This window comes from Musca domestica, unplaced genomic scaffold (assembly GCF_030504385.1).
Source record: "Musca domestica strain aabys unplaced genomic scaffold, Musca_domestica.polishedcontigs.V.1.1 17, whole genome shotgun sequence".
Taxonomy (NCBI): domain Eukaryota; kingdom Metazoa; phylum Arthropoda; class Insecta; order Diptera; family Muscidae; genus Musca; species Musca domestica.
The window spans coordinates 8,673,748-8,693,857 of record NW_026712230.1 but is presented as its reverse complement, the minus strand read 5'-3'; the positions used below and the strand labels follow the sequence as shown (position 1 = coordinate 8,693,857).

General features: G+C 33.9%; 1 long non-coding RNA gene across 1 annotated transcript; it reads left to right on the top strand.

Moving 5' to 3' along the window:
• The first annotated feature begins 15,626 nt into the window (after positions 1–15,626).
• Positions 15,627–19,781, top strand: LOC131801696 (uncharacterized). Its single transcript, XR_009341903.1, has 3 exons — positions 15,627–16,301; positions 16,388–17,839; positions 19,271–19,781. It is a non-coding gene; the product is annotated as an uncharacterized LOC131801696 (long non-coding RNA).
• Positions 19,782–20,110: the final 329 nt, after the last annotated feature.

Here is a 20,110-nt window from a genome sequence, read left to right as displayed (position 1 = left end):
AAGTAGATAAGAGTTGAATAAATGTTGATGTTCGATGTTCGGCATGTTCATTTGTTGAAATGTATGTGAATGTAGGAGTGCATTTGTTACAAACACTATATAAACATTGCAAGAGAACAAAAGAGAGAGTGTTTATGCTCACTTAAACTTCAAGTATAAACTGTGAATTTCTTTGGTTTTCCAATGAAGACATGTATTGAATGTAGGGAATTATAAAAAACAAGTAAGCAAAGGCTATAGTCGTGAGGGGCCGACCATGTGATACCCTACAACACTACAATATGTTAGAAGCCCCCTTATGCCCAAATCCATTTTGGATGATTTCGCTATTGAAGTTATGTCACGGAGCACTGCCCAGATATTACTAGCATTTTGACCAGGGACATTTAATCAATATTTACGAACTTTGTCGGGCTGTTAGTTGTAGTGGTCCATTTTACAGCTAAATATAATCCAATGGCCATACATAATGCTAGACTTCTTCCCTGCCCCTCACTTTCTTCTCGAGCGTGTCGATTGGCTTCAATTGTGTGATCAGGAAATATTCCTTGTTTTTGAATATTGTGCGATCATTCCCAAAAGCAAGAGGTCCCTCTGTATTTCTAAATTTAGACTCATCTATATGATTTGCTTGTCTACGATATTTGGCTATATTCGTCAACGAAATCAGCAAAAAACGGCAGATGTTCGCATTTTGTGTATTTCGACTATCGCCTGTAAGTAATGTTGGCATTTTTCAGACAAAAGTAGTGGTTCATTCTACCCGCTGTGCTAAACTCTAACTTCATGCGAGATTTCGTATACATTAGTTTCTATTTGTGACCTTTATGACACCTGCAAAATCAGGAACATTTTAGTTGTTGGTCCATTTTAACCCCTAAATATATTGCGGACATCTTTGAAAACAATAGACCTAGCCCTTCTGAGTCTAACCCTACCCTTTTTGTGAGGATCGGACGATAATTGCAATCTCTATATAATATCCCAAACCTTTGTTGTAAGGTGGAAAAATATTACAAAATGTACACATTAATATTATAAGTCAAATTGAAAAAATCGCATGCGATAAAAATATGAAAAAATTAAAAAATGTCACAAAATACTAAAAAATCTATATTAAGATCATTTTTGACTTATTTTTATGCGATTTTTTTTTAGATTTTTTACTTTTATTTCAAGAGGGCGTTCTGAATTGGCAAAATTTGTCAAAAATCGGTCCAGCCATTCTTGAGATATAAGCATTCCATCTAACATTCCTTTCCTTTGTATATATATACACATTGTATATATTTCGCTATATATATCCGATATATTTACTATCGGCATCTACGTAACGATCAGAATTGACCTGTTCGTCTATTTATGATTTAGCCGGGACTAAAAATACTCGCGGTATAATGGAAATTTGACTTTTATTTAACACAAATGTATAGTCTTTTTCACCCACTAAATATTACCCGATGACCATCAAAAATGGAAGGCTTCTACCCAGCCCGAAGCTCTAGCCCCATGCTAATTTCCGCGTCGACCTGTAGAGTAACTGCAAAATCAAGAAATTTTTCAGTTTTTGGTCCATTTCGACCCCTAAATATTATGCGATCATCTCCAAAAGAAATAGGGTTCTATTCTGACCTCAACCCCACCTCCATTCTAAATTTCGTGAAGATCGGGCCATAATTGCGACCTGTAGAGTGATTACAAATTAACATAGACAGACGGACGGACATACATAGCTAGATCGACTCAGCTCGGCGAGATAGGAAGATCCATATATACATTCCTATGTGGGAAATCAATATTTCGAGGTGTTACATAATTTTTGGACCAATCAAACTTATAATACTCCCAACACATAGTGTTGTAGGGTATAATAAATAGCACCAGAATAACAAGCAAATTTATGAAATACCTTGAAATATTGGTCCAAGACACAGGAAAGCATATATGGATCTTTTTATATCGCCAAGCTGATTAGGCGATATTTGATATTTTGATAATTTGTGCCACACGTTTTACCGGAAAGGTTTCAAATTTGTATTTTGAAGTTCCTGATGGGTGCTACATCTTATGACAGGAAATTGCATATGCAGGTATAGCCCCCATTTGACGATTATAGGGAGGATTTGGAATTTTTATGATTTCAGACACATTATCCACCAGAATGGTTTCATGTTTTGTATTTCAATGTCGTAATGGTCTATGACAGCAATTGTACTATGAGTCTTCGTGTGGACACCAATTTTATACCCTACACCACAAGGTGGTCTTTGTGCATTTGTTTGTAACAGGAAAAAGGAAACGCGATAGACCCATAGTTCCTTTTGATGATCTACATAGAATCACATCCTGAGTCGATTTATGCATGTCCGTCCGTCCGTCTGTCCATGTATTTTTGTAAACAAAGTACAGTTCGCATTTTTTGCCCTATCCAGATGAAATCTTGTACAAATCATTTGTTTGGCCCAAGGACAAACCCTATTGAAAGTGGAGATAATCGGTCAAAATTTAGATATAGCTCCCATATATATCTTCGTCCGATTTGAAATTTGGCACTTACGACGGAATTGGTTCTAGAAGTTAGTATGTCAAATTTGGTGAAGGTCGTTTCAGATATAGCTATAGCTCCCATATATACTGTTCATCCGATTTGTTGTATTTGTTACCCACAGCCGTAATATGCACTGCGTAACAATGATATTCAGAGAAATATATCAAATACAGCTCAGGAAGATCTTTGCCAAATTTTATCGAGATCGGTTCATATTTAGATATATCTCCCATATATTTCTTTATCTGATTTCAAATTAATTTTGCACCAAATGGGCAATAAAGTGTGTGATTGAATTCTCCCATAAAAACTTTTAATTGTTATGTGGAGCTCTACAAGATTACCAAAGTGGTGTAGGGTATTATAAAGTCGGCCCGCCCGACTTTAGGACTTAATAATTATAATAATAGCTGTAGACCGACTTTCTCATGTTATTAGGATTCAATTCCAAAATATGGAAAAGATAAGCAGAATTGGAAATAAACAGAACATAGGATTTCTTTCATGGCATTTAACAAATTAGGCAATTCTAAGACATTAGAGTTTGTTGGCCTAGTCACGTAACATCTAAGCTGTCATCGTCTACAGTAGCAGCAAAAGTAGAATGGCGCTGTTCCTATGTTAGCCATTGTCCGTGTAGAATTGTTTTCCTTTATTCTTTAACTCAAAGGCGTGCACGCCAATTTTCATCAAACAAAGGAAGACTTTTGTAATTTGTGTAAACCAAGTAGCTAAGTGTTTAAAATGTTCTGCCAAGTCCATGTTCGACATGTTCTTTTGTTGAAATGTATGTGAATGTAGGAGTGCATTTGTTACAAACACTTTATAAGCATTGCAAGAGAACAAAAGAGAGAGTGTTTATGTTCACTTAAATTTCTAGTATAGACTGGATATTTAACAGTGGAAAGTGTTTCTTTGGTTCTCGAATGGAGACATATATTGAATGTAGGGATTTATAAAAAAAGCACCAGAATAACAAGCAAAATTATGTAATACCTTGGAATATTGGTCCAAGACATTTCCTACGTCTTGGATCTTCTTATCTTCCCTGATTCGGCGATATTCGATATTTTGATAATTGCCGGAAAGGTTTCAAATTTGTATTTTAAAATTCCTAATGGGTACTACATCCTATAACAGAAAATTGCATTTGCAGATATTGCCCCAGTACCTCTCTATAATCGGCATTTTGATGATTTCAGACACATTATTCACCGGAATGGTTTCAAGTTTTGCATTTCAATATCGTAATGGTCTATGACAATAATTGTACTATGAGGTTCGTATATGCCCCAATATAACTCAACTCACTATATTCGGCATATTTACGATTTTAACAATATATATTATATTATATTTATACCCTACAACACTATGTGTTGGGGGTATTATAAGTTTGATTGGGCCAAAAATTATGTAACACCTCGAAATATTGGTTTCCCACATAGGAAAGTATATATGGATCATCCTATCTCGCCGAGCTGAGTCGACCTAGATATGTATGTCCGTCTGTCCATGTTAATTTGTAATCACTCTACAGGTCGCAATTATGGTCCGATCTTCACGAAATTTAGAATGGAGGTGGGGATAAGCTCAGAATAGAACCCTATTTCTTTTGGAGATGATCGCACAATATTTAGGGGTCGAAATGGACCAAAAATTGAAAAAATCCTGATTTTGCAGTTGCTCTACAGGTCGCAATTATGGACCAATCGACGCGGAAATTAGCATGAGTTTCGGGCTGGGCAGAAGCCTTCCAATTTTGACGGTCATCGGGTAATATTTAGTGGGTGAAAAGGACTATAACATTTGTTTTAAATAAAAGTCAAATTTCCATTATACCGCGAATATTTTTAGTCCAGGCGAAATCATAAATAGACGAACAGGTCAATTCTGACCGTTACGTAGATCCCGTAGTAAATATATCGGATATATATATAGCGAAATATATACAATGGGTATATATGTACAAAGGAAAGGAATGTTAGATGGAATGCTTATATCTCAAGAATGGCTAGACCGATTTTTGACAAATTTTGTCAATTCAGAATGCCCTCTTGACATAAAACTATAAAATCTAAAAAAATCGCATAAAAATAAGTCAAAAATGATCTTAATATAGATTTTTTAGTATTTTGTGACATTTTTTTTATTTTTTTATATTTTTTATCGAATGCGATTTTTCAATTTGACTTATAATATTAAGGTGTACATTTTGTAATATTCTTCCACCTTACAACACAGGTTTGGGGTATTATATAGAGATTGCAATTATCGTCCGATCCTCACAAAAAGGGTAGGGTTAGACTCAGAAGGGCTAGGTCTATTGTTTTCAAAGATGTCCGCAATATATTTAGGGGTTAAAATGGACCAACAACTAAAATGTTCCTGATTTTGCAGGTGTCATAAAGGTCACAAATAGAAACTAATGGATACGAAAACAAGGAATATTTCCTGATCACACAATTGAAGCCAATCGACACGCCTGAGAAGAAAGTGAGGGGCAGGGAAGAAGTCTAGCATTATGTATGGCCATTGGATTATATTTAACTGTAAAATGGACCACTACAACTAACAGCCCGACGAAGTTCGTAAATATTGATTAAATGTCCCTGGTCAAAATGCTAAGGGTAATATCTGGGCAGTGCTCCGTGACATAACTTCAATAGCGAAATCATCCAAAATGGATTTGGGCATAAGGGGGCTTCTAACATATTGTAGTGTTGTAGGGTATCACATGGTCGGCCCCTCACGACTATAGCCTTTGCTTACTTGTTTTTCTTTTTTTTTTTTTGGAAAATTTGCTAATCCTCCATAATTGATTGGAGAATGCAGTTTCTGTTTTCAAAATATAATAAAGTGGGTGAAACCATTACATGGGGCCATACGAAACTATATGACAATTTTCAACTACAAGGGTTGTTATCTATTGCGAGTCTTAAATACCAAATTTGGAACAATTTCGTGGAAAAATGTGGCTAGAATCATCAAAATACCAAATATAGACAATACTATTAAACCATGAAAACTTTTAATGAACAAAATTCATCTTTTTTTATCTGAGGACTTGAAATCTACCTTTCTGGCGGTTTAATAGTCACCAAGGTTTTCTCAACTCAAAAAGGAATTATTGAACCCTGAATTTCCGAATGACAGTGTATCCCGCCGTATATTTTTATTGACCTGGTTTTGCACAAGTCGTAAATGGTGCAGGGAGAGTTTATAATCTTTGAAATCTGTATTCGCGAAGCAGTCAGTTTGCTAATATATTTAAGGACTTTACAATACTGTATGAAGCCTATAACAAAATTGAAAATGAAGGCTAAAATCGAAATATCAAAAATAAGGGGATATCGTTGCTTTAAATGGCAAACTTGCCATTGCAAAAAACTAAATTTTTATTTTTGGATGTAAATAGATATACATCTCAAAAACATAATGTTCATACGCATTACGTTAAATGAGAAAATGGTATTATGATATGATTGTTTATTACCTATCTATTTATTTAGTATAATTTATTTTTGAGTATTTTCATTATTTTTCCTATGTCTCAATTTCTCTGGCCTAGTTTTTGTAAGTTGCCCACTCCTAACTTCTTTTAAATGTGATCCACAAAGTATAGCAATTTGTAGTTTTTGGCTTTTACTATCCCTCATTCAATAGTGTTCAATTCTCACGATTTTATGTTGGTTAAGTTGTTCTTACAGCAACAACAACAGAAACGGTCAAAAGAAAAACCAAAACATAGTCGAATAAAGAACCTTTTACAATCACATGAATCTGTTAAAAATTCCACCATGCTAAAAATAACAATATACTTCGTCATACTAGTCCTAGTTGCAGTCTAACAAAAAACCTACAACAACAATATATATACATTGTATTCAACCAGGTTCAGGTTCGGTCAAGACGACTTTTCTGCGTGTGCCTGTTTGTGTGTGAACACTGAAAAAATAACTTGTTTTTTCACGTTGCAAATTAGAAACTGAGTTTTATTTCCAAACTAGGCAAAAAGAGATTGAATGCCTAAACATTTGGGATGTGTGGAAAAGTTACGACCTTGACAGCATTTTTCATTTCTTTTTCCTCTTGCATTTTTCGGTTGTTGCTTTTTCGTTCATTCTTGCTGGCGGAATGTCGCTAATTGAATTTTCAGGTTGGGATTAAATTTACTTTGTTGCAAAGTGGAACAAATTTTGGGTAATAGTTGTTAGAGAAAACTTTACAATGCCCATCTGAGTTTTTTTTTTCGTATAAAAAAGCGACAAACACCTATGAAGAATTAACTTTTCATGATAGATTCACAACTGTTGGAAATTTTAATTATTTTTTGCTATTGTCTATTTAACTTTCATTTGGAAACTTCCTGCAAATATATACATATAAGTTTATCGGTAAGGATAAAATAATAAAATATATTATATATAAAGGGTGAGATAAAAAAAACTGCAACAAAGTCAAACGCCATAATTTTTACATTTTTCTTAATTTTATTGAATGAAAGCAAAAAATGTCGAAAATAACATCAAATTTTAGAATAAGTTTAGATTTGTTTGAATTGGTTGCCTTTGGCACGAATTATGGACTTCAAATGGCCAATGAAACCTTCACACTAGTTATCTGCTGTGGAATTAAAACACTCTAGTTATCCACTGTAGAATTAAAACACACTTGTTTTGTGTTTGGTTGTGGCTGAATTTTATTTCTTGCTTTTAATATTTTGTGATTCAATGTAGGGACAGGGTTTTGCTGACGCTGTATCGAATGATTGTCTGGGAATGTGGATACGAAAACAAAAGTTTGAAATATCATTTGGAACTTTTGTGTTATGCTTTATTCAACAAAAAATAAGTGGCAATGGCCGGGACGTAACTCACGCTGTTGCTCTGCGGTATTTTGGTCAATTCCCGGCGAAGCGCTCGCTTGAGGTGATCGACACTTTGGTATTTTTAAGTGCCAACCTGGCTTTCCAAAATACTTCAGACACCATAGTCCAATGGATTGGTATCCGGAGATTTTGGTGGTCATTGTGCACATTTTCAGCTGACCTCTTTGGCAAGTAAAAACGATCATTTTGTTTGTTTACAAACTGCTGGACAACGAATGTTTTCTCATCGGAAAACCTCGGCAGTTCACAACTTTCGTCCAAGCGAAGCAACTCTTTAGCTTATTTGAGTCTATTTTCTTTCTGTAGCGGTGTAAGTTCTTGCACTTTTTGGAATTTCAATGGCTTTACCCCGAGCTCATTTTTCAATATTTGCCGAATGGAATATTGCGATATGTTCAGCTCACGATCCATTTTTCGGCCACAGCGACGCGGGTTTCGATCAAGTCGCTTCTTTAATTTTCAAACCATTTCTGCTGATGTTACTGTTTTCTTCCGTCCACTTTCTCGACGTCGGGCTACCCTACCAGTATTACGGTAACGAGCGATGGTACGAGACACAAATGATTAATTCATATTTAAATGCTGGAGTTCTCTAACGATAACCACGCTTAAATTTCATCACGAATACATTTTTTTGCAGGAAAATTCTCACCAAAAAACTTTTGTACGCTTGTAAACAATGGAATGAGCTGTCGCAGGAATAGTTTTAACAGCTGTCGGACGAGTGGCTTGGAAATAACAGCAGTTTGAAGTTGCAGTTTTTTCATCTTACCCTGTATATATAATGAAATAAGAAGTTGTGCCAATCTAGATCGATTGAACGAAGAAGTCCCTATCTAGTCCCGTGGACACCTGTCGTTTTTATAAGAGCTGTGCGTTAGAGTGGTATAAAATATATAAGTCACTGATACTTCACTTAGGAACTGATGCACTGAACTTCAAACTAGATTGACACAACTCTATAATCTATTAGTTGTGATTCACAAATCTACCATAAAGTTTTATAAACATTTAGAAAGGATGACATATTTATATATTTTTTAAAACGAGATATCAGCAATTTCTTATTGAAACTTTGCGAATTAAAATACTTAAAATAGTTTTTAGAACGAAGCTGTTTGTTAAATATACACTGCACATACATCCATATTGAAAACTTTTTGCGTGGATGTATTTTTGAACTGGAAAATGGGGATAAAATCTACTACACCCATTATTGCAATCAAAAAAATTCATACTTAGAACAGTCTGATCTATATTTTGTAAAACATTTTGATTTTTTTGTGATAATTTGGTTTACATATACGTATTGGAGCTATGTAGATGAATTGTCATGCCAATAGCTTTCAAATTTTATTAAGAAGAATAAATTTTTTTTCAAAAAAATATATTTACTAGCTGGCCCGGTCCGCGTTGCCGGCCGTACTTTTAGTCTTTAAAGGATAATAAATCACAGATCTGACTTATGTAGGCGGCACAATTTTGATTATATGTAATGACTTGATTATAAGTAATGACTCCATGACTAAATATAAATTAATATTTATGACAAAAATTATAATTACCGTCGGTTTTACATATTTTGAATAGCCTGATCTTATATTTCAGCTATAGGCTTTAATTTGAGTTTTAAATACCTATATGATAAAGAACATCTATAATAGCCCCATGTGAAAATTCAGCTCAATTTTTGGTATTGTAAAAAGCATACAAATGAGCTATAATTTGAAATTTGTATTTCCAACGTTTAAAATCCCGTACTGCGTGGTATTTAGTTTTGTCCACCTCATACTTGAAGGCAGAAATTTGTCAGAATAGGCAAAAAAATACTCTTTTACTTATATTACCATAAGATGGGCATTAATTGTTTGTCATTTAAATTGTGCGGTGGAGATCCAATAAAGTTACTTTATTATTTCGTATTTTTTCATATTTCTGCCACAATTTCCGACTGAATGAGTCCCAGATTGACATTTTGGAGTTTATTTCATATAGACGTACATCCCAAATCTACGTTCCCAACAAATATTCTCTTGGGGGTTACAAATTCAATAGAATACCAAATTTTCTTTTCTGACCACACATTGGTTGGGAAATGCCTATGTGGATAATTATCCGTAAGATGATTTTTTACCCCAGGGTTTTTTTGACCTCAGGTAGCCTTAAGACTAAGATGCGCCCTTTTTCGAAAAATAAAAATTTTATAAGAAGAGATTTTTTTCCCGCTTAGAAACAAAGTTGTCAAGTGAAAAAATTTGCCAAGACGCCGAAATTACCTTATATCATATGATTAAATTATCAACATAAAGCAAAATTAGTACGAAAATTATGGTTAAAATGTAGAATGTACTTGAAATCGAGGTGTTCCGTTATCGGGGGTTATGACCCATATCATGACCTGCCAAAGCGATTAGAGGTATCTTGAATGTTTAGGAAGAATTTCTATTTTGCGTCCTTTACATTCGGTATTTGACTGATTGCAGTCCCAATGTATTTTGCATTTTGTGTTCTCATTTGACAATTTATTGTCATATGAAAGAAGCAGGTCCACTTTTTAAAATGAACCCCATAACGTTTTTTCGGTCATTTTTGTTTGTTTAAATGTGTTCGCATCTTCCAGAGGAAGCACGATGTAGGTCCTCGAGTAGAAAGCATTTAACATCGTATTGCGCCTTCATTTCATTTTTAATATTATTCATTCAGAATTCAAAACAATAAAAAATCTACACTTCAATATAGAAAAAGAATCTTCAACTGGTTCGCTGATTTTTGTGGCAAATTTTTAAAGGTCCTTACGAAGTTTGTCGGTAGAATGCACTATTATTTTGAAATTCGATGCCATTGAAAAATTGTAGATTTTTCCCGATTTTAGAATTTTCCTATAAAACAACAACGGATAAATCTATAAATAACAGTTTTATCCGTTGTGGCTATATACTTCCCAAAAAAAAACACTGCAAATGTACATTCGAAAATAGTAAGTCAAAATAGAAAAAAAAAGGTGCAATATACAACATTACTATTGTACATTTTAAAAGTCAAAATGTTCAAAATTCAAAATTTTACGCAATTTTTTTGGATTTTATTCTTTTCTGCTAAGAGGCAATTCCGAATTTGTCTGAATAGTTAAAATCAGACTGGCGGTCTTTATGTTATAAGAGTAGTAACTAACACAACTTTCTTTTACATACAGAGAGATAGATTTAAAAGTAGGCGCGTTCCTCAGCCCCTACATAAGTACTTAGGGTTGGATGGAAAGCCAACAGCATCTCGTGTAATAATTCTCAAACCGATATCTTCACTATTTTGGCAAATATAAAGATTTTAGATAAATCGTAATAGTGGGCGTAAAAGGAGGCGTGGTCAATATTTTTTTCTTTAAAAACCTAACTCGGGGTATGACGAACATTTGTACAAAAAATCATGCAAATCGGTCCAGCCGTTTTCAACTGATTCCGTTACCAACAAACAACAATTAATTTTTATATATATAGATTTAGAAAATTTAAAAATTTGTTTTATAATAAATTAAATCCGTCGACTTATTCCTTCCCCACAAAAGGTCGAAATTTTGAATACCCATTGAGCGAAATTAATTTTCGATTCCATTTAGACTTGGCATATCTGAATATTTCAATCAACAAAGGATCTGTTATAAAAATGGTAGAGATCGGACAATTTCTTCTGGTAGCTTCCCCACAAAGGGTCAAAGTTTTGAATAACCAAAATGATTATAAAATCCGAAAAAAACATCAGATTTTCTTTATATTTCACACATCCCATTATTTCCAATAACAAAAGGTCTGGTGTGAATATCCATGAAGCTCATACAAAGCGAAATTAACATCCGATTCCATTCAAGACTTCGTATATCTCAAAATTTCCATCAGCACAAGATCTGTTATAAAGATGGTAGAGATCACCCCATTTCTTTTGCCAGCTACCCCCATAGGGTTCAAGATTATTAAAAACAAAACGATCAAAAAAAAAACAGTATAAGCATTCAACACTCTTAAAATTTTACACATACAAACATTTTAGGCAATACAATATCTGTTGCGCAGATGATATATATCTGTGAACCCCTTCTGGTTCCTCACTCACAAAGGATCACCATTTTCAATACTTTTATCTGTCATAATTTACGAACAAGTCTGCGATTCTTTACAACTTTCTATATCTAAATATATATCTCTTTGCCATATATATTATATGTATTAGACGAAGCATGAAAATGGAATACTTCGTTCGACCATATCTGGTACCTCACCCACATTTTAACATTTACTAAATATTATCATATATGTCACTTAAGTGAAGGATGTTACCAATATAGTCCAAACCTGCCACGTCGCAATATTTATATCATATTTACTTAGGTCCGATACGAAATGGCCAATGGTTCGGAACCCACCCCATAAGGGGTGAAATATTAAAATAATCATAACAGAAGTCAAAATATTTTTAAACAATCGTACATTGGCTGAGGTAACTTGTTTGCCGTATCACACATAGAGAATGCCATTACAGAAGTAATCCATAAGTATTTTCAGAAAGCTTTACGAAAAAGTGGTCCAATATAAACCGTTTGAATACTCATGATTCTAGTTGTCATCCAAGGGTCTTTAATTAATTTAACAGCTTTATCTTAAGTCTTGCACAGTATAGGCCAAACTATTAAAGGCCCTCTGTGTATGGATGAGTTCATATTTTGTAATTGCGGTATTTCTATTTAGCCTTATCACATACAATTCTCTTGATGCTCTATATTTCGATTCTCTATCTATTTCCTTGATTTACCGAGACAATCGGTAAAATGAATCAACAGATGGAAATTAATTATACGTTAAACTTTAACGACATATCATCAAGCTTAAATTGAATTAATTAAATGAAACACTTTGTTTTTTTTTTCTCAAAAATTCTTTGGGAACAATTTTGTAAAGCGTCCGTGATTTTCAATTCTTTTCTTTACTTCTATCATTCTTCAAACATAACGACAATGATACTCAGTATCAAAAATCAAAAAATGATTCCCATAATGCATGGCAGCCTTAAGTTATTTGCAATCATTCAGGTGATAAATTCAATGTTTTACAATGTATATGTACCTATGTCTATACATGAATTGTAATGTTGAAGTAGCGCAACGAGAGAAACCCCCAATTTAAATGCTAATATAACACCAAAAATGTAAAACATTCTTCCTCGAATATTCGATACGAATTTAATATGAAACAATTTGTGTTTGGATGAGTTGCCAAGAAAGAAGTAAGGGTAGTACAAGAATTTAGTGCAATGTCACTTCCTAAAAAATAAATTTTAAAAATTCGAAATGGTTTTACTTTTGAATTTCTCTTTTTTTGTTTTCTTCCTTTCAAGAAATATACAAAGGATTTCACTTTTATGATCTTTCTTCAATTCAAAGTTAATATGGTTGGGTATGTGTGTGGATTCTTTCTATCGGCTCCAGCAACAACCCACCCACCCTAATGTATATACAAAAGATTTTGTGCCCTTAGTCCATGCCATCAACTGCTGCAAACAGTATTGCGGAGGAACACCCAAAATGAACAATTCCCATTTAAGAAACATTCTCTTAACGGTTGTTGCACATCTTGCCTGCTTTTCGTCATAGTATATGCATTCCAATAAGTATGCATAGATATGTGTAACTTAACGTGTGTGTATATGTTATGCACCCTCCCACACACACATACACACTTGAATGCAGGTACATGTTTTACATTATAATTGATGTTGGTTTACTTCTGACAACGAGGTATGATTACAGCAGTTACCAAAATGTTCGACCGATATCTCCTATAGTTACACTTTATCTAATATTGGCAGCAATTGCGAAGAAGGCCTAAGAGATCAAGGAGATTATGATCGGAATTCGATGTCAGAGAGACAAGGGAGTCAACTCAAAAAAAACCTTTGTTTTATTGAAACAGCTCTTAATTGTGTACCTTTTCCGTTTTAAAAATAATTGGAATCTGTGTTCTAAAAAGAGAATTTCAGTATCATCGTGAAAAATTGAATTAGAAATATCTCCTTAAAACCATTTAATGCGCTAAAATGCGTTAAAAATTCTCATTCAGTTTGTAGCTTTTTTCCCCAAACTTTTTTCTTTCGGCTTGTACCTCTTAAAATAATCAGATTAGACAAATTGTTAATTTAAAAAGTTAAAGTCGGCAATTTCACTAGTTCCTTCGAAATTATGCCAAGTACAGAGGTAGACATCATATGGGGCTATATCTAAACATAGGCCGATGTAGCACACTTTCAATGACAATCATCCTAGACAACACATGAGAATGACGAATACAATGAAATCGACAGCTGCTGTTTTGAACCTGTATGGCCAATTATATGCCAGAGAACGCGGTGTCTATTACGAAATCCAAAGTTGTGGTTAAAATCGCCAAAATGCTGAATATTGAAAGGTTCTATAATATGGGGGGATAAACGAAGATTGCAAAATTTTAAACTACACCGAGGAATACGGGGTGAGATAAAAAAAAACTGAAACAAAGTCAAACGCCATAATGTTTACATTTTTTTTTTAATTTTATTGAATGAAGCAAAGAATGTCGGAAATAGCATCAAATTTTGGAATAAGTTTAGATCTGTTCGAATTGGTCACCTTTGGCACGAATTATGGCCTTCAAACGGCCAATGAAATCGGGTTTCGATCAAGTCGTTTCTTTACTTTTCGAACCATTTCTGCTAATGTTGCTGTTTTCTTCCGCCCACTTCCTTTGACTTCGGGCTTCGCTACCAGTATCACGGTAACGAGCTACCAGTATCACGGTACGAGACACAAAAAATTTATTCATATTTAAATGCTGGAATGCTCTAACAATAGGCACTTTTCTAGAAAATTCTCACTAAAATGCTTTTGTACTCTTGAGAACAATATAATGAGCTGTCACTGGAATAGTTTTAACAGCTGTCGGACGAGTGAATTAGAAATGACAGCAGTCTGAAGTTGGTTGTAGTTTTTTCATCTCACCCTGTAGTATGACGAAAATCTATGGAGGTCCAGTTATGGGATCCTTTGCAAAACTTCGACTTATATGAACAATTCATTACATACTAGGAACACAATCTGCAATTTTGGTTTAAAATTGTGACCAAAATATGTAATGCACATTAAATCTGCCAATACCAACTTATGAACTAAAATAAAGACAGACCGACGTTTGTGGTTTTATGCCGAACATGAATATATATACTTTATCTCTGACGGGTCTCTGACGAATATTTAGTGTATAACGCAAGGAAAGTTAATTTCATATACCCTCCGAATACAATATACCTACCTGGATTGTATTCGTATCGTTTACCTCTTTTGCTGTTAAGGCTTCGAAATCAATAAAATTTTCCGCATCCGACTCAGACCATGGATTCTAAATTTTGGGGTAAGTTTGAGGAAAATAGGATTCATTTCACGCCTGAGAGCCATGATTATTAAATTTTTGGCCGTTTCAGAGGAGTTACGAAAAGTACTAAGTAAGATGTAGTGTTGGATTGTGAATTCTTCGTCTTCTACAACGTATTCTGCCAAATTATTTACAGGACACAATAATTTCAACAGGAAACGTTTTTCTTCCTAAGGGCTTTGCAGTGTCTCCTTTTCTGGATATCCGATTCTTTTCGCCATGCCATTTTGCATTTACCTAAAGCAATTTTACACACACTCTCATATCATATATCAGCCTGATTTTGGTAATTTCCTTGGATCCCAATTTGTTTCAATATTCAATCTATTTGTTGTGAACAGCATAATTTTGAAACCATTTCCCGTACCTTTAAGTTTTCATTTTCTCTATATTCATTTCTTGGTAGAATACTATGATTTCTTAGTAACAACTTTTCAAATTAAACCCCGGTAAGTCATAACACTTTCCAGTTGCAAATATGTTTATGCCTGCGAGGAATCAGTATGAATGGAACGTGGTTGCAAGAAGGGATTTTGCGTAAACGTGTAAATTCAACTGAAAGAGATTCCATCAGTTTGGTTGAATCTTTTCATAAATATGTGTGTCTGTAACTTTCGGGTTCTCTGTTTAAGAATAAGCGAATGACTGTGTTTGTTTGAAATTTTGGTATAGTTCATAAATTATGCACCATTTTAAGAAGTGGTACATATGTATGTAAAAATAATAATATTATATGTGTAACAACCGTTTTCCGAGGATGACGAAAAATCGCAATATTGGGCTTTAAGTGGCGTTGCCGGTATGCTGGCGTTTAGTGCGGCTATGGCTCGTCGGGTGAGGGGTGGTTCTTGCCACTTGAAGACCTTTTCGGTTGAACACAAAAAATATATCATACCGGGCTTGCACGAATATCTGAAAAGGGGAATATTATAAGAAGCCTGAAACATGCCTAAAAATACAAAGAAAACTACACTTGCTTACCAAAAACTCAATCTTAAACTCACTTTAACCCAATTCTTTCCTCCGGAAACAGCTCTCTTGGCGGCTGTCCGACCAAGAGATAGCCCTCCCACCGAGAACACCTCTCGCCATGACGTCGCCACTCCCTGACGTCCCAAATTTGTCCCTTCACTTACCTCCGTTTAAACCATCCCTACCACCTTCTTAATGGCCTTAAGCCAACGACATCATCTTCATTGGAAGTATACAATTTTATTACACCTATTGTACATTACATATTGATTTATATTATCAATCAATGAAAAGAAGCAGGAAACGTAATTATTAATTCCATAAAAAAAATTAATTCCAACTCTAAGCTCCTTCTCTTTCTTTTTCCTTTTCAGGGTTCGATGGCGGGTATCAAGAGTTAGGACCACTGATGGCAGCTAATGGACAAGGTTCTTCCCAAGGAGTAAGTACGTAATAGTATGAAGTTTAGCTTTATAACTACATTCCCGGTTCAAGGTTAAAAAATGATAATTTATTTTTCAATTCCAGGCCAGGACAAACAAAAGGCAGTAAGTCGACACCAAAAAAACAATCGACGAGAAAAAAGTGGATACCTAACCTCGAAATGAGCTCAATTCAACGAGGGATCCTGCACTGCAACACTAGGCGAGTAAATCTTAAATTAAACTTCTTTTGTTTACCCCTTTTTATTTAAAAATTGTACTTTTCTTTTCAGGAAAACCGCGGAATCTAATTATGTCGCCTCGTCTGTCTGTCCGGAGTTTATAGTGACGTCTATAGGGAAGATACCAAGTCACGCTGGTATAGCAGTGACGGAAAATCTGCGCCTCCCCCGATGGATTGGATGTGCGATGGTGTGGCTCTTTACTCCAAAAATTCTGCCAGGACTTAATTTTTAAGATTTTTCTTACTTTTCTTTGTATTTATTAAGTTTTGTTTCAAGCTTAATTCAGTTTCGTTTTGTTTTAATTTTAATTCATTTTCATTGTGTTTAAACTTAATTCAGTTTCAAGTCATTCCTTTTGTTTAAAATTTTGCCAAACTTTAAGAAGTTTATTTAGCCTTCGTATAAATATTAAGAATACTTTCAGGTTTAGTTCTTAAATGTTCACATTTTAGCTTTTTAAATTTTACATTTTTGGGCTAAGATTGTTTAAAGCCTTTTTAGCTAAAAAAAACAAGTTTGGATTTTGTCTTCTTTGCATGTATTTTGTTGAACACATCAAATTAATAAATGTAATTCCTTTCACTTATGGAATTTATCGCCAAAAAAATGCCGGGTGTTTTACTTCGCTGGGAGCTGGGAGCCACGCATCCAATCTTCTTCGCTGATGAGATAAAAAGGAAAGAATTTTTCTTACCATTTCTGCCAGGAAATTCTGGCTGCCATTTTCCTCGTTTAATTTTTCCATTTTCTTTTTAAATTATTCCCCCTTATTGACATTTAAGTCATTGGAATAATCAGCTGTTCCCTAATAATGGTTGACAACATTCTTCTTCTTCTTCTAGCTATCAATTATTTTCATGGTTACCCCTTTTTAAGGCGCACCCCACAAAGCCAACTATCCTGCTGATATCCTTATCGAAGGTTAGGGGGGAAAAGGTGCGACATTCGATATAAAAATAAAAAAAAATCATTGTTTATGATACGGCAATTGAAAAAAAAAATCGATGTTTGGCATCCCTAACAATCGTGGTTTGGCATCCCTAATACTCATTTTCTGATTTTCCAAAATAAAATTTAATTTGGAACTGATTTATTTATTACAGTGTAAACGCTCCATTTTCGTCTATACGAACCTGGTATAAAGTTTACGCCATACGCTACGCGTTAACGTTTAGTCTGACGTAACGTAACTATCGATAGTAGTGATGTTTATGAATGAAAACAATCGGAGTACGATTGTATTGTAAATTTTTGGCGGATTAGCACGCGGACGGACGGACAATTTTGGAGCTGCGGAAATTATTAAATTTTTGGTAAGTAAAGTGAAAAAAAATATAGTGAAATATTTAATAATTTAATAAAACAAGTGCCAGTGCCGGGTAAGTTATAATAATGTGTGTAATTAAAGTGATTTAAGTGCAAAAGAAATGAATAAAAATTATCAGTGACATACAGTGCGGGTGTATGTGATAATAGTAAATGGCAAATAGTTGCATGAAAAATTAATCCGTATAAATCTTAGAAAATAATAAAGAAAATTAAAAGAATACAAGGAAATATAATAATAAAGGGGTTTAAATGAAACGATTAAAATTAATTTCCTGAAATTAATTTAATTTCCTAGCCCAAAAAAAATGAATGATTTCCCTTCAATGTGTGTGTGTGTGAGTGTAAGTAAAAGTTGCATTTACAATGAAAAATTGCACTCATTAAGAAAAAATGTGACTTTGGCGGAAACAATAAGTTCGAAATAAATTCGAAGTGAGTGAATAGTGAATAAAAATGGAACAGATAAAGAAAATATAGAATTAAGGAATGAGTGATAAGTGCGAATGAAATTAAAAAGATAATTTTGCCAACAGAAAAGAAAATTGAAATAGTGAAAACAAAACAAAATGCAAAAACGAATAATGTAAAAAGTGAAGTGCAAAAGGAATAATTAATGATCATTGTCGGAAATTAATAATTACTAGTGTAAAATGGTGAAAAATTAAGACAGACCTAAATTATATGTGCAAATATTGTGTATATTTTTTCTTTAAAGACAAAAAGTGCGACAAATTGAATTGAAATGAACAAAAAAATTAAAAAGTATTTTTACTAGTTAAGAATTGTGCGAATCAATGTCTAAACAATGAATGAAAAAGAAAAGTGAATGAAAATGAAATTGAAAATATTGTGAATTTAATGAAAATAAATTTTCTTTTAAGAATTTGGCTTAGGTAAAACTGAAGTGAAAAATTATGAGAAATATCCTGAATTTTGATATAAAAAATTAAATTTTAAGAAAAAAGAAAATTTTTACAGGAAAAAAAAAGAAAAAAAAAAAACTTATATAAATCGGACGGACGTAAAAAAAAAACAACTATTGTGTCTATTATTAATAACAAAATGTGAAAAAAAAATTCAGTGCAATAAAAATTTTTGCAAGATTTTAAAAAAAGAGAAAAAAAAATTGAAGTGTCGTAAAAATTAAAGAAACATTAAACATAATAAGCAATGAAATTAAAAAAATTATTGTGAATCAACGAATAAGTTACCGAAAATATTATACAAAATTGGGCTTCGGTGAATTTGATATGACGAATAAAGTGAAATATTCTAAAATTTTAACGGAATTAAATAGAAAAAAATAATAAAAAAAAAAACAAAAATAAATAAATTCTCTCTTCGTTTTAATTTAAATCATAGTCCACCGTTAGGACACAGAACTAATACTTATTTTCTTTTTCTTCTCTTTACAGATTCTTTTCACGAGTTTAGCCTGAAAGAAAGGTGAGTTGAGCATGGTGTTTTCTTTTTCCGTAGGGGTACCATCAACTAGGACCTCAGCTTTGGTCAGAAAGTTGGATACATTACTCCAAATATACCTAGGTGTGTTTGGTTTTGTCTTCCCGATTTCAGACTCTATCTTCATAATTCGATGACTGACAGCTCTGCGACCTTGTGTACAACACTCTTCTGCCTTGTGCCATGGATGCGTATGGGTATACAAAGGAAGAGTGCACTAATGGTCAAAGACAGTCATAAATTGACTGCTCAGGAATCGTTAACATATTGTTAGAGTCCGTAAATTTGGGATGCTTCTATCGTAATCCAGCGTATTCTTTCTGACCTCTGCTGTTGGTGTCTAAGAGATTGGCCTCCTATGGAAACCAAGAAAAATTTTCCATGATCTCACAAGACAACCAAAAAGTTGCCCGAATTGGATATCTAATTCACAAAAGGTAAGTAGATACGGAAATGCTGAAAATTGTATAACAAAAGATATTAATAAGTTATTTCTTCTCTTTCCAGGCGTGGAATTGGCCTGACCTGCAAAAACAGGAAATACAATGGATGGTAAGTTCGAGCAATCCTGTTCTACTTTTTTTCCAGCAGGTGTACCATCGCCTGGACCTTCAGCTTTTGTCAGAATGTCGGATACGATGGCTTACAAATGCACTGAGGTGTATTTGTTTCTTTTTGTCTACCGGCTTCCAGACTCTAGCGTCGTAAGGCGAGTGACGGACTGATCTGCGACCTCGTATACAACAGTTCCCTGGCCCGTGCCATAGAACAAACGGCTACTGCGGTACCTATCG